Here is a 12,194-nt window from a genome sequence, read left to right on the forward strand (position 1 = left end):
CTGGGACTTGTATTGCTTTTGCCTTTTTCTGGAACAATGGCTTCCTGGCCTTTTCTCTTACTCAATGTACCTTCTCAATGAAAAGCTAATAGCAAATAACAAAGTAACCTAAGAAGGAGAAAAGGAGATACGAACATTAGAAACTCACTATTTGCAGCTCAGAAATTGTGTTAGGTATTTTCTTGGGCTCTCTAACTTAATTTAAATTGCAATAGCAAATTTAGGAAAACTCTACTTCAATCTCTCTTCTTTTTTTTCCAAGACACATTCACTTCAACCAGACACATCACATTCACTTTGAAAAATTAATGCCAATGTCTCAAAGGCATCCTGGATTGTTTTATTTATGTTGTTAACAATTCACATGTTTTATTGCTTATTTTATTTATACATTTTTTAAGATGGGGTCTTGCTATGTTGCCCAGGCTGCACAAGAGCTCTTAGGCCTGAGCAAACATCGTGCCTTGGCCTCCCAAGTAGCTGGGAATGCAGGCATGCACCAACCACTCCCTGTGCTGGTTTATTTTAATCCCATTTTTGTATTTGGCATTTCTTCCTCTAAAAAGTTTAAGTAAACTTTTTAAAACTCTGTGTTCATTTCCTTACATATTCATAAGCCTTAAATTATTCTGGTTATGATTTTACCCATCTGAGGATAAAGTCTGTTCTCTCTCTAAGACATACGAAAAGGCTGAGAATATTTCATTATGCCTCTCTCATCGCCTTGTCCCTCATAGCCGCTCCCCTTCAACCCCTCTATCCTATCACCTTACCCAAATTTTTCTTCTTCACTCCTTTTGATAAACTCCAAATTGTGCAAACAATAGCTTCAAATCTAAGAAAAATTGTTTCTACTTCAAAAGAATTATCTTTGACCAACTACTCCCAAAACTAGCAGAACTTCAGCTGACCCCTCCACCTACACCCTGTAAAACGTTTTGTCATCCTTCCCCAGATCGGAATGCTCCATTGGAGCTTTCTCACGCCCAGGATTCTTGAATAAATTATTATGCTAGTAGTAAACTAGTTTCAAAAACATTTTTCTGCTTTTTGCACAAGAGAATAAGTGCTACCTGTTAGTTTTTTAATGTTGTATCATTGAATACCTGATGATAGAAATTAGAACCAGTAAGTTAACACTGAATTTTGCAAAATACCGTCAGTCAAGGGCCTAGCAGGAAACAGCTGGCACACATAAAAGGTTATAACTGAAAAAAATCTTAATGGGATGAGTATTTACAGAGCTGTAGGCAGAGTTGTGCTGAACCAGTAACAACAGGAAGCCATTACTAACCCAAGGCCCAGAGCCATGAAAAAGAGGCAGACAAAGTCTTGACCCAGCCACTTCCAGAACCATGAGGAAAAAAAGAAGATGGGAAATTTGTAAATACCACAGTCCCACTCTCCTCCCACCCTCTGATCTCCTGTTGGTTTTTAGGCTGGGCTGAAGACAACAGGAAACCAGAAAGCATGGGAGCCCAAAAGATGCTTCTTTTAGAGATGAGCCTGTGAGAGCAGAGCAGGGCAGAGAAGGGCAACGGGTTGACCTGTGATATGGTTTTGCTGTGTCTCCACCCAAATCTCATCTTGAATTTCCATGTGTTGCAGGAGGGACTTGAAGGGAGGTAATTGAATCACTGAGGCAGGACTTTCCTGTGCTGTTCTCATGATAGGGAATAAGTCTCACCAGACCTGATGGTTTTATAAGGGGGAGTTTCCCTGTACAAGCTCTCTTCTCTTGCCTGCCATAATGTAAGATGTGCCTCTCACCTTCTGCCATGATTGTGAGGCCTCCCCAGCCACGTGAGTGGCTGTAAGTCCATTAAAACTCTTTCTTTAGTAAATTGCTCAGGCTTGGGTATGTCCTTATCAGCAGCATGAAAACGGACTAATACAATCTGACATGGAAATTGCAGGCCGGGCGCGGTGGCTCATGGCTGTAATCCCAGCACTTTGGGAGGCCAAGGCGGGCGGATCATGAGGTCAGGAGATCGAGACCATCCAGGCTAACACGGTGAAACCCTGGCTCTACTAAAAATACAAAAAATTAGCCGGGCGTGGTGGCGGGTGCCTGTAGTCCCAGCTACTCGGGAGGCTGAGGCAGGAGAATGGCATGAACCCAGAAGCCAGAGTTTGCAGTGAGCTGAGATTGCGCCACTGCACTCCAGCCTGGGCGACAGAGCGAGACTTTGTCTCAAAAAAAAAAAAAAAAAAGAAAAAAATGCAACACAACTATTGTCTCAGGTTGCATTCCTGAAACACAGAATCTGGAAGAAAAAAGATTTGAATGTAGGAAGTTAGCAGGAAGACGCTCTTGAGAACAACACCCAAGGGAGGGAAGCATGATGGAGTGAGGCAAAAATTGAGCTGCGATGCAGTCAGAGCAACAACTTCAGCTGATCCTTCAAGGGCTCTGAAGCTGGGGTAGGCCTTCAGAAATGTTCTGAATGGGGAAAAGTGACCTTGGCATTTGTTCCCAGCTTAGTCAATCACTGGAAGCTGTCTGCTGCAGGGGAGAGAGAATAACCTCCACCAAGGCAGCTCCCTTCAGCCAAGGTCTATCCTGAGGTAGAAATTTGGCTGTGAGCTCTCTGGCAGCCAAAGCTGCCAGACCTGGGGAAAGGAAATCTGGTCGGAAGGCCAACCCATGTGGCGCATGACAGGGTCCACTCTAATATGTCCTTAAATCAAAACAATCCAGAAAAACAGTCACATGGGGCACTGGGGAATTTAATTTTCTATCTTGATAGAAATGTGGGAATTTAATTTTCTATCTTGATAGAAATGTATTTATTTCCTAATTTTTATTTTATGAAATATCTTGAGAAAAACCTATCTTTGTATCAGTTAAACCACTTCAAGATGGACATGATTTTTGTGAAGTTGAGCTTTTGAGGACTAGCCAATAACTTTAAAATGAAACTCTAATCCGAAAACAGGCACCCAACCTCATGAGGGCTCTCTCCTCAGGAGGGCAAAACCATGCCCTCTCATCACCCACCTCCATTGTTATCTTCATTTCCTATATTTTTAATCCTTTGGGACGCTACAACTTCTATAACATGAGCCAAATAGAGTGTAATAGGCAGTAATATCTTGCTTCCTGAAATGTGCATGCAAAAAAGTTATATAGGTGAAAGCAGACATAAGCACATAAGGAAAGATAAGGACCAGTGCATTACTCAAAAGAACACAAGGACTATAGCTGATTCTCTGGAGCACCTGATTCTCTAGCAGCAGCAACTCTTCCTGGATCCAATCCAATGACTCAATTCTTTCTTTTTTTTTCTTTTTTTTTTTTTTAAATTACACTTTAAGTTTTAGGGTACATGTGCACAACGTGCAGGTTTGTTACATAGGTATACATGTGCCATGCTTGTGTGCTGCACCCATTAACGCGTCATTTAACATTAGGTCTATCTCCTAATGCTATCCCTCCCCTGTCCTCCCACTCCACAACAGGCCCCGGTGTGTGATGTTCCCCTTCCTGTGTCCATGTGTTCTCATTGTTCAATTCCCACCTATGAGTGAGAACATGCGGTGTTTGGTTTTTTGTCCTTGCGATAGTTTGCTGAGAATGATGGTTTCCAGCTTCATCCATGTCCCTACAAAGGACATGAACTCATCATTTTTTATGGCTGCATAGTATTCCATGTTGTATATGTGCCACATTTTCTTAATCCAGTCTATCGTTGTTGGACATTTGGCTTGGTTCCAAGTCTTTGCTATTGTGAATAGTGCCACAATAAACGTATGTGTGCATGTGTCTTTATAGCAGCATGATTCATAATCCTTTGGGTATATACTCAGTAATGGGATTGCTGGGTCAAATGGTATTTCTAGTTCTAGATCCCTGAGGAATCGCCAGACTGACTTCCACAATGGTTGAACTAGTTTACAGTCCCGCCTGGGATCTAATTAAACCAATGACTCAATTCTAACAGCATTTAAGATCTCATGTTAGTCACATTAGATGCAAATCTACTAAAAAGTAGAATTACTTCTTTGATTTATGAAATCAACCCATATTCTTCTCCAGATCTGAGTTAAAAGTTGGGTCATCACCTAAGGCAGTTATAAGAAAAACCAAGGACATTCCTCAAATATTATCTAAAAGCAGGGAAATGTCCCAGACAGATCTTACTGTTTGTAGACAGAAAGGCATCACTTCATTAAGTTTCCTAAAACACAAAGCGTAAAAATATCTCTAAGTACAGTTTTCAGTAGGAACCAGGGCAAGGTCTTAGAAACAACTTCCTTGACAAGTTCAAGAACGATGCCATGAGGCAGAAGCAGAAAATCATAAGGAAAAGAGAGAGTGTGAGATCAAGTCAAAAATGGAGAGTGAGTTGACCAAAATAAGTAGAGAATTTTAGAAAATGAAAAGTGCAAGAGAAGAATTAAAGCTGTATTATTTATAATCGACCCTGCAAAAGTGAAATCAGTGATCAGGAAAACAAACGCATATGCCCTTCAACAAGAAAAAGGAAAAGGTGCAAAACTAATGTCAAAGACAATAAGATGCTGGGCATGGTGGCTCACACCTGTAATCCCAGCACATTGGGAGGTCAAGGAGGGAGGATCACCAGAGGTCAAGAGTTTGAGACCAGCCAGGCCAACATGGTGAAACCCCGTCTCTACTAAAAATACAAAAAAAAGGTAAGCCAGGCATGGTGGTGGGCACCTGTAATGCCAGCTACTTGGGAGGCTGAAGCAGGAGAATCGCTTGAACCCGGGAGGCAGAGGTTGCAGTGAGCCGAGATCATGCCTCTGCACTCCAGCTTGGGTGACAGAGAGAGACTCTGTCTCAAAAAAAAAAAAGACAGTGACAAATAACTGATAGTAGAAATATTGAACTGAGGAAAAGACAAAAATTCTAGAAGTACCACAATCACAGAAATAATAAAAGCACACTTAACTCAGTTAAAAGCAATATAACTTGAGTCTGTAAGTGAAACCTATGACATGTAAAAAGCTCTTCTCAGAGGTAGCCTTATATTTTAATTATTTTGTTTATAAGCAACAGAAGCAGTAAGTTAGTTGGAGAAAATATAAGAAAATGTCAAACATCCAGATGACACAGTGAACTGGAGAATATTTATATACACATAATAGTTTAGTGTGCAGGCTCTAAGACAGACTTCCTGAATTGGAAATGAGTTGTCAATTTTTAGCACAGTAACTTTTAGAAAGCTTATTGCTGGAGACTTCTGGTTTTCATTCTGACATGTAAAGAGCTTGGAAGGTGTCACTCTCATCCACCAAGAAAACTTGAAACAACAACTAAAATAGCTGAAAACACTGAGAAACAACAACTCTTCCTAGATCCATCAGAAAACTGAGGTGACAGGACAAGCTACTGCCCTGAGAACCAGAGAAAGAGGTGCATAGAGGGAATCACAGGTTTCCCAGAGCAAAAGCCTGCTGCTAGAGCCAGCCCGGTAGAAACACGTAGCTGTACTTGACGAACTGCTACAGTCTCAGCGTGAACTAGCCTGGGTTAAAAACTCTGGGGATCCCAGTCTTAAGAGGACCCCCATTATATCATAAGATTTAAAAACATATAATGGCTTCTAACACTATAAAAATCATGAATTTAAAATAAAGAAAAGAGATCTAATATGTCTGCCCACCTTTTAGCATTACGCCTTTCAATAGGAATCAAGTTACAACAGATTTATAGTTTTTAGAGCAGGCAGGTGTTCTGTAGATAATAAATTCTAAGTATGTAAATGGATTTTCCAAAATAAGCTTTACAGGGAAAGCATAGTTCTATTATTTTTTATGGAAATACCAACTACCATAGAAGCAACAATTCGAGAATTATTTTGAAAGCCATTCAAAAGCAATAAATGTTTAGAATTTCAGAATAAGAGACTTCTAACTCAGACTAAGAACTCAAGAGCTAACTAATAACTGAAAATTAAAAATTCAGACAGTGGAATAACTCTTCTTCTAACCACAACGTAGTAATAAAGGTTAGATTTATCCTTTAACATTAAACACATGGAATGCTGGACAAAGTATATAGTACAACTGTTTTCAAACATTAATCAACAGGCAACACAGGACTTGGATCCCTAAGATATGAGATGCAATGGAGGTTGTCTTCTGACCACACAGGATTTTTGCTTAGAGGCAGCTTACTGACTACAGAAGAGGGAGGGGGAACCTTCACAAATTACAGTGGTCTTGCTCAGTTGAAGAGACAGAAATCAGAGTTCAGGTAGTCTAATGCAGCAGAATGTGAAGAGCAGAATTCTGAAAAAGAGAGAACTATGCAAAAAAAGAGCTAAGAAATAAAAATTTGATGTGCTTTTTCTGAACACTAAGATGTACATTCGTCGGTGGCTCACGCCTGTAGTCCCAGCACTTTGGGAGGCCGAGGCTGGCAGATCACCTGAGGTCAGGAGTTCAAAACCAGCCCGGCCAACATGGTGAAACCCCGTCTCTACTAAAAATACAAAAATTAGCCAGGCGTGGTGGCACGCACCTGTAATCCCAGCTACTCAGGAGGCTGAGACAGGAGAATCACTTGAACCTAGGAGGCAGAGATTGTAGTGAGCCGAGATCATGTCATCATGCTCCAGCCTGGGCAACAAGAGCAAGACTTCGTCTCAAAAAAAAAAAAAAAAAAAAAAAAATTCTTGAGGTGGTTATTTATTTAGCTCGTTACTCCTTGGTTTCACCTGTTAAATTACTATAATTTGAATACTTTGAATTTGAATGCTTTTATAAATCAAAAACGTGATTTGCATTTACTAACATGAAAAATGATTGATACAGTTTCGTTCTGTGTCCCCACCCAAGTCTCATCTTCCATAATCCCCATTGCAATCCCCATAATCCCTGCCAGTAGAGGGAGGGAGCAGGTGGGAGGTAATTAGATCATGGGAGTGGTTTCCACCATGCAGTTCTCATGATAGTGAGTTCTCAGAGATATGATGTTTTTTTAAGGGGTTCTTCCCCTTTTGCTCTTAGCTCTGTCTTTCCTGATGCCATGTGATAAGGTTCGAGCTTGCTTCCCCTTTGCCTTCCACCATGATTGCAAGTTTCCTGAGGCCTCCTCAGTCAGGTAGCACTGTGAGTCAATCAAACCTCTTTTCTTTGTAAATTACCGAGTCTTGGGTATTTCTTTGTAGCAGTGTGAAAACAGACCAATACAATGATATCATGATTATTACCAGATACACAATTTTCCAAATACTATGAAAAGATAAATTGTTCATCCTAGTATTAAAAAGTAAAGATAGAACACAGAAATTTAATTTTTCAAGTATAGTAGTCATTCAGTATTAGAAACTGAAGATGACTAAAAGTAAGCTAATAGGAATATACAAATTAAAACCATTACAAAGAAAAGTAACAATCTAGACTTAATTATGTATAAAAATTAACTTGATAAATGTTCATTGTCATAATGAAACCATTAAGCCCTTACTAAATGTTATCTCCAAAATTTTTATGGAAAAATTATTTCTTAAAGTTTTGTAAAATTTGTTTAAGCTATTTTGACTAATTAATTATTAAATAATGTGACACAACTGAATATTGTTTCAATATAAAATATAAAAACATACATTCAAATTTCTCCTGAAACAGCAAAGGACAGATTAGTTACTACTACTGCTTGATCACACTAGACAGGGTTAAGTTACAAATCACAATTTCTTATTCAAATGGCTCTATCTTTGCAGGAGAAAGTAAAGACATGGAGGGGGGTTAAAATCAGAACATAATCAACCATCTTTGTTTTTATTTCCATGGTCACAAATAGATCCATGTGGGTCTCTGACACTTCAAATACTTAATTTGGTTACTTAAACTTAAGTGATTCCTAAGATGCACCAGGAAGTATTTCAACCAACTTGTGCATCCTGACATCTAGATTAATTATTAAAGAGCTCTTTAGAATGTATCTTCTTCTATGTCATTTCAAATTCTTAACTGTAGATTAATAATTAGATTAGCCTTCCTGCTTCTCAAATCATAAGAACAAATCTTAGAGCTTTATTAAAAACTAAGAAGTAGCATAAAACAAAGATCAATAAGATCTGAAATGAGGCTGTAAGTTTCTAAGCAAAAGCAACAAATATTCAATATTTAAAATATTTTTCCCTATATAAGTGGCTATAACTCAATTTAGACCATGCATCATTTAAATAATAATTTATTCAATTTTAATTAATATTTAATATCATTTAATGCATTACATTTTCCAAAATTTTCTGTCAGTGTATTCAAGCCTCCTTTTCCATAACCAGTATGGTGTCATGGAAAGTGAGTATGCTTTGAAATTAGACTTCATAGGTTTGAACTCCTCCTCTTTATAAGCTTGGTGATGTTAAGAAAGTCATTTAACTTTTTTCAGCTTAGGCCTGTATAGAAATGGCAATAACAATGGAACCTATTTCATTAACAGGTCAGCCAGGTGTGGTGGCTCACACCTGTAATCCCAGCACTTTGGGAGGCTGAGGCGGGCAGATCATCTGAGGTCACGAGTTCGAGACCAGCCTGGTCAACATGGTGAAACCCTGTCTCTACTAAAAATACAAAAAATAGCCGGGCATGGTGGTGCATGCCTGTAATCCCAGCTACTTGGGAGGTTGAGGCAGGAGAATCGCTTGACCTCAGGAGGCGGAGGTTGCAGTGAGCTGAGATTGTGCCATTGCACTCCAGCCTGGGCAACAAGAACAAAACTCTGTCTCAAAAAAAAAAAAAAAAAAATGTAATGTCTGTTAAGTTCCTAAGACACATGACTATACATTTAGCTATTATTCTACTTCAAGTTTTTAGAAGAGGTCAAGTCAATAAAATGACTTGGCACCCAATTGCCAAAGGAGCCGAGAAACCAAGAAGAAGGGGGCAGATACATCCATTTTGTCAGCATAGGTGGATTTATTAAGGGATTTATTAAGGGAACTTACTGTCAACAGAAGCATGGTCTTGGATGCCCGAAAGACAGGTAGATCTCTGCACTGTTATTCCCTAATCCACGGCTTACATGCCATAGAAAATGGATATATGTGCTCTAACAAGACAATTAAAGGCACTCTCCATGACAGGCAAGAATGCTATGTGCATCACAGCCTATAAAGTATGTGGTAACATCAAGATTGCTTTGGCCTAAATGTAGGAGTACATGTTCTTACATTAGGAACAGTAAATAAAACAGAAGCCTGGAGACACTCTCAGAACTGGGTTTAATCGTAAGTCAACTGGTGGACTGGAATCCAAGATGGAGTCACACTTTTTTCTCCACAACTGCACATATTGGTTTTCTGAATTATCGTCAAATTTGAAACTGTGCAATTATGCACAAAAGTCATACTTGTTTTTACTTTAGTACAATCCATTTTGAAACTTTAGGAATATTGTAGGAAAATACAAAAATACCAGATAAAATGTAATGATCATGCTTTATAAAAACAGTTTGAAATTTCTTTAAATTTTGGGAATTCAATTAAACAATAATGATTACACCTAGAAATGAGCATGTGCACCTAGCAGTGCCTTACATGAGATTGGTTTTTCTCTTTTTTCTTTTTTTTATTTTAACAAGGTTTCACTCTGTCGCTCAGGCTGGAGTACAGCGGCATGATCACAGCTCACTGCAGCCTCGACTTTCCGAGCTCAAGCAATCCTCCCACCTCAGCGTTCCAAGTAGCTGGGACTACAGACATGCACCACCACACCTGGCTAATTATTTTTCTATATTTTATAGAGATGGGGGTCTCACTATGTTGCCCAGCTGGACTTGAACTCCTGAGATCAAGTGATCCTCCCATCTTGGTCTCCCAAAATGCTTGGATTATAGGCGTGGGCCATGTGTCTGGCCTGAGATTGTTCTTCTAATTCAAACTTTTAAAGTAAACTTAATGAATTATAAAATGCCCATTTGGTATCATCATTGCATGATGGGAAAAATGGTTGACCTGGCATTTGAGTACATATGAATCAAAGAATAAATGGCTCTATCAGGATTGAGGAACCACATGGTAGTTTTACTCAGTCTTATCTTCGTTAGAAGATACATGAAAAAGAAAATAAGAATTTGCCTGCAAAAAACCTGGGATTATTTAAACTGAGTAGCAGTTTCGGTGTCAAAATTAAGTGTAAAGACTACACAATAGGGAAAGGATAGTCTTTACAACAATGGTGCTGGGAAAACTGGATATGTACATGTAAAAGAATGAAACTAGATCCTTATCTTGCACCGTACACAAAAATCAACTCAAAATGGATTAAAGACTTAAATGTAAGACAAGAACTATAAAACTCCTAGAAGAAAACATAAGGGAAGGCCTCATAACATTGGTTTTGGTGATGATTTCTTAGATATGCCAACAAAAGCACAGGGAACAATAGCAAAAATAGACAAATGGACTATATCATACTAAAAAGTGTCTGTAGAGCAAAGAAGACCATCAACAGAGTGAAAACATAAGCTACCAAATGAGACAACATATTTTCAAGCATATAAGGAATTCATATTCAAAATATGTAAGGAACTTCTACAACTCAATAGTAAAATAAATAACCCAATTAAAAATGAACAAAGAATTTTAATAGATATTTCTTCAAATAAGACATAAAAATGGCCAGAAAATATATTAAAAGATTCTCAACATCATTAATCATCTGAGAAATGCAAATCAAAACCACAGTAAGAAATCACTTTATACCTATTAGGGTGGTCATTATTAATAAAAGAAAGGCAGAAGGAAAAGAAAAGAACAAGTGTTGGCAAGGATGTAGAGAAATTGGAACCCTTGTGCACTGTTGGTGGGAAGGTAAAATGGTATAGCCACTGTGGAAAACGGTATGGAGGTTCCTCAAAAAATTAAAAATAGAACTACCAGGCTGAATGTGGTGGCTCACACCTGTAATCCTAGCACTCTGGGAGGCTGAGGTAGGTGGATCATTTGAGGTCAGGAGTTTGAGACCAGCCTGGCCAACATGGTGAAACCTTGTCTCTGCTAAAATTACAAAAATTAATTGGGTGTGATGGCAAGTACCTGTTGTCCCAGCTACTCGGGAGGCTGAGGCAGGAGAATTGCTTGAACCCGGGAGGCAGAGGTTGCAGTGAGCCAAGATCACACCACTGCATTCCAGCCTGGGTGACAAAGCAAGACATGGTCTCAAAAAGAAAAAAAAAAAAAAGAGCTATCATATGCACCAGGAATCCCACTTCTGGATATTTATTCAGAAGACTTGAAATTAGGCTCCAGAAGAGACATTTGCATTCCCATGTTCAGTGCAGCATTTTTCAAATAACCAAGGGGAGCAAACAATCTAAATGTCTCAATATGATGAAATGAATACATAAATGTGATATATATACACAATAAAATATTTTTCACCCTTAAAGAAAAAGGAAATCCTGTCATATGTTACAACATAAATGAACCTGAAGGTCTTTAAAAATATGTGAAATAAGTCATTCACAGAAAGACAAATACTGCATGATTTCATTTACATGAGGTATCCAAAGCAGTCAAATTCACAGAAGCAGAAAGTAGAAGAGTGGTTGCCAGAGGCTGTGAAGGAAGAGATGGAGAGTTGCTGTTCCACAGGTATAGTTTCAGTCATGCAAGATGAAAAAGTTCTAGAGATTTGCTGTGTAACAATGTACCTATAGTTAAAAAATACTGTACTGTACACTCAAAAATTTAAGAAGTTTCATGTTACGTATTTTTATCACACTAAAAAAAAAAAATAGGCCCAACAAGCAGATTTTTAGCCTGCTTACTTTGCATAATCTGTGAAACTTCACCCAACCTCTGCTGGATGTTGATAAGTTAGATTCAAAACTGCTTTGCCCTTTGGAACTGCCTGGTCCGGAAACTTCCCACTATGCTGCTGAGAAACATCACCTAGACACATAGGAATATAAAATGTCTATCTGATCTTCCTCTCTCCTGGGAGTCCTCTTGCCCTCCTCCCTTTCTGGATGGTGGCTTCCATGTGGCCTTTGGACAGACTCCTGCTGTGGGCAATTTCCTCTCTCAAGTGACCTTGTCCAAGTACCACCCGATAAAGCTTACAGCATGTCACTGCCTCTTGTGGGCATATATTTTTCCTTGATTAACCCCAAACACCTAACACTCATGATCAGTCTAAAGCTATCCAAAACTCTCATATCAAATCAGATAATGAAAAAACCCTTGGTCTGACAACACCTCTATATTTCC

The sequence above is a fragment of the Pongo pygmaeus genome, chromosome 5, assembly GCF_028885625.2.
Source record: "Pongo pygmaeus isolate AG05252 chromosome 5, NHGRI_mPonPyg2-v2.0_pri, whole genome shotgun sequence".
NCBI lineage: Eukaryota > Metazoa > Chordata > Mammalia > Primates > Hominidae > Pongo > Pongo pygmaeus.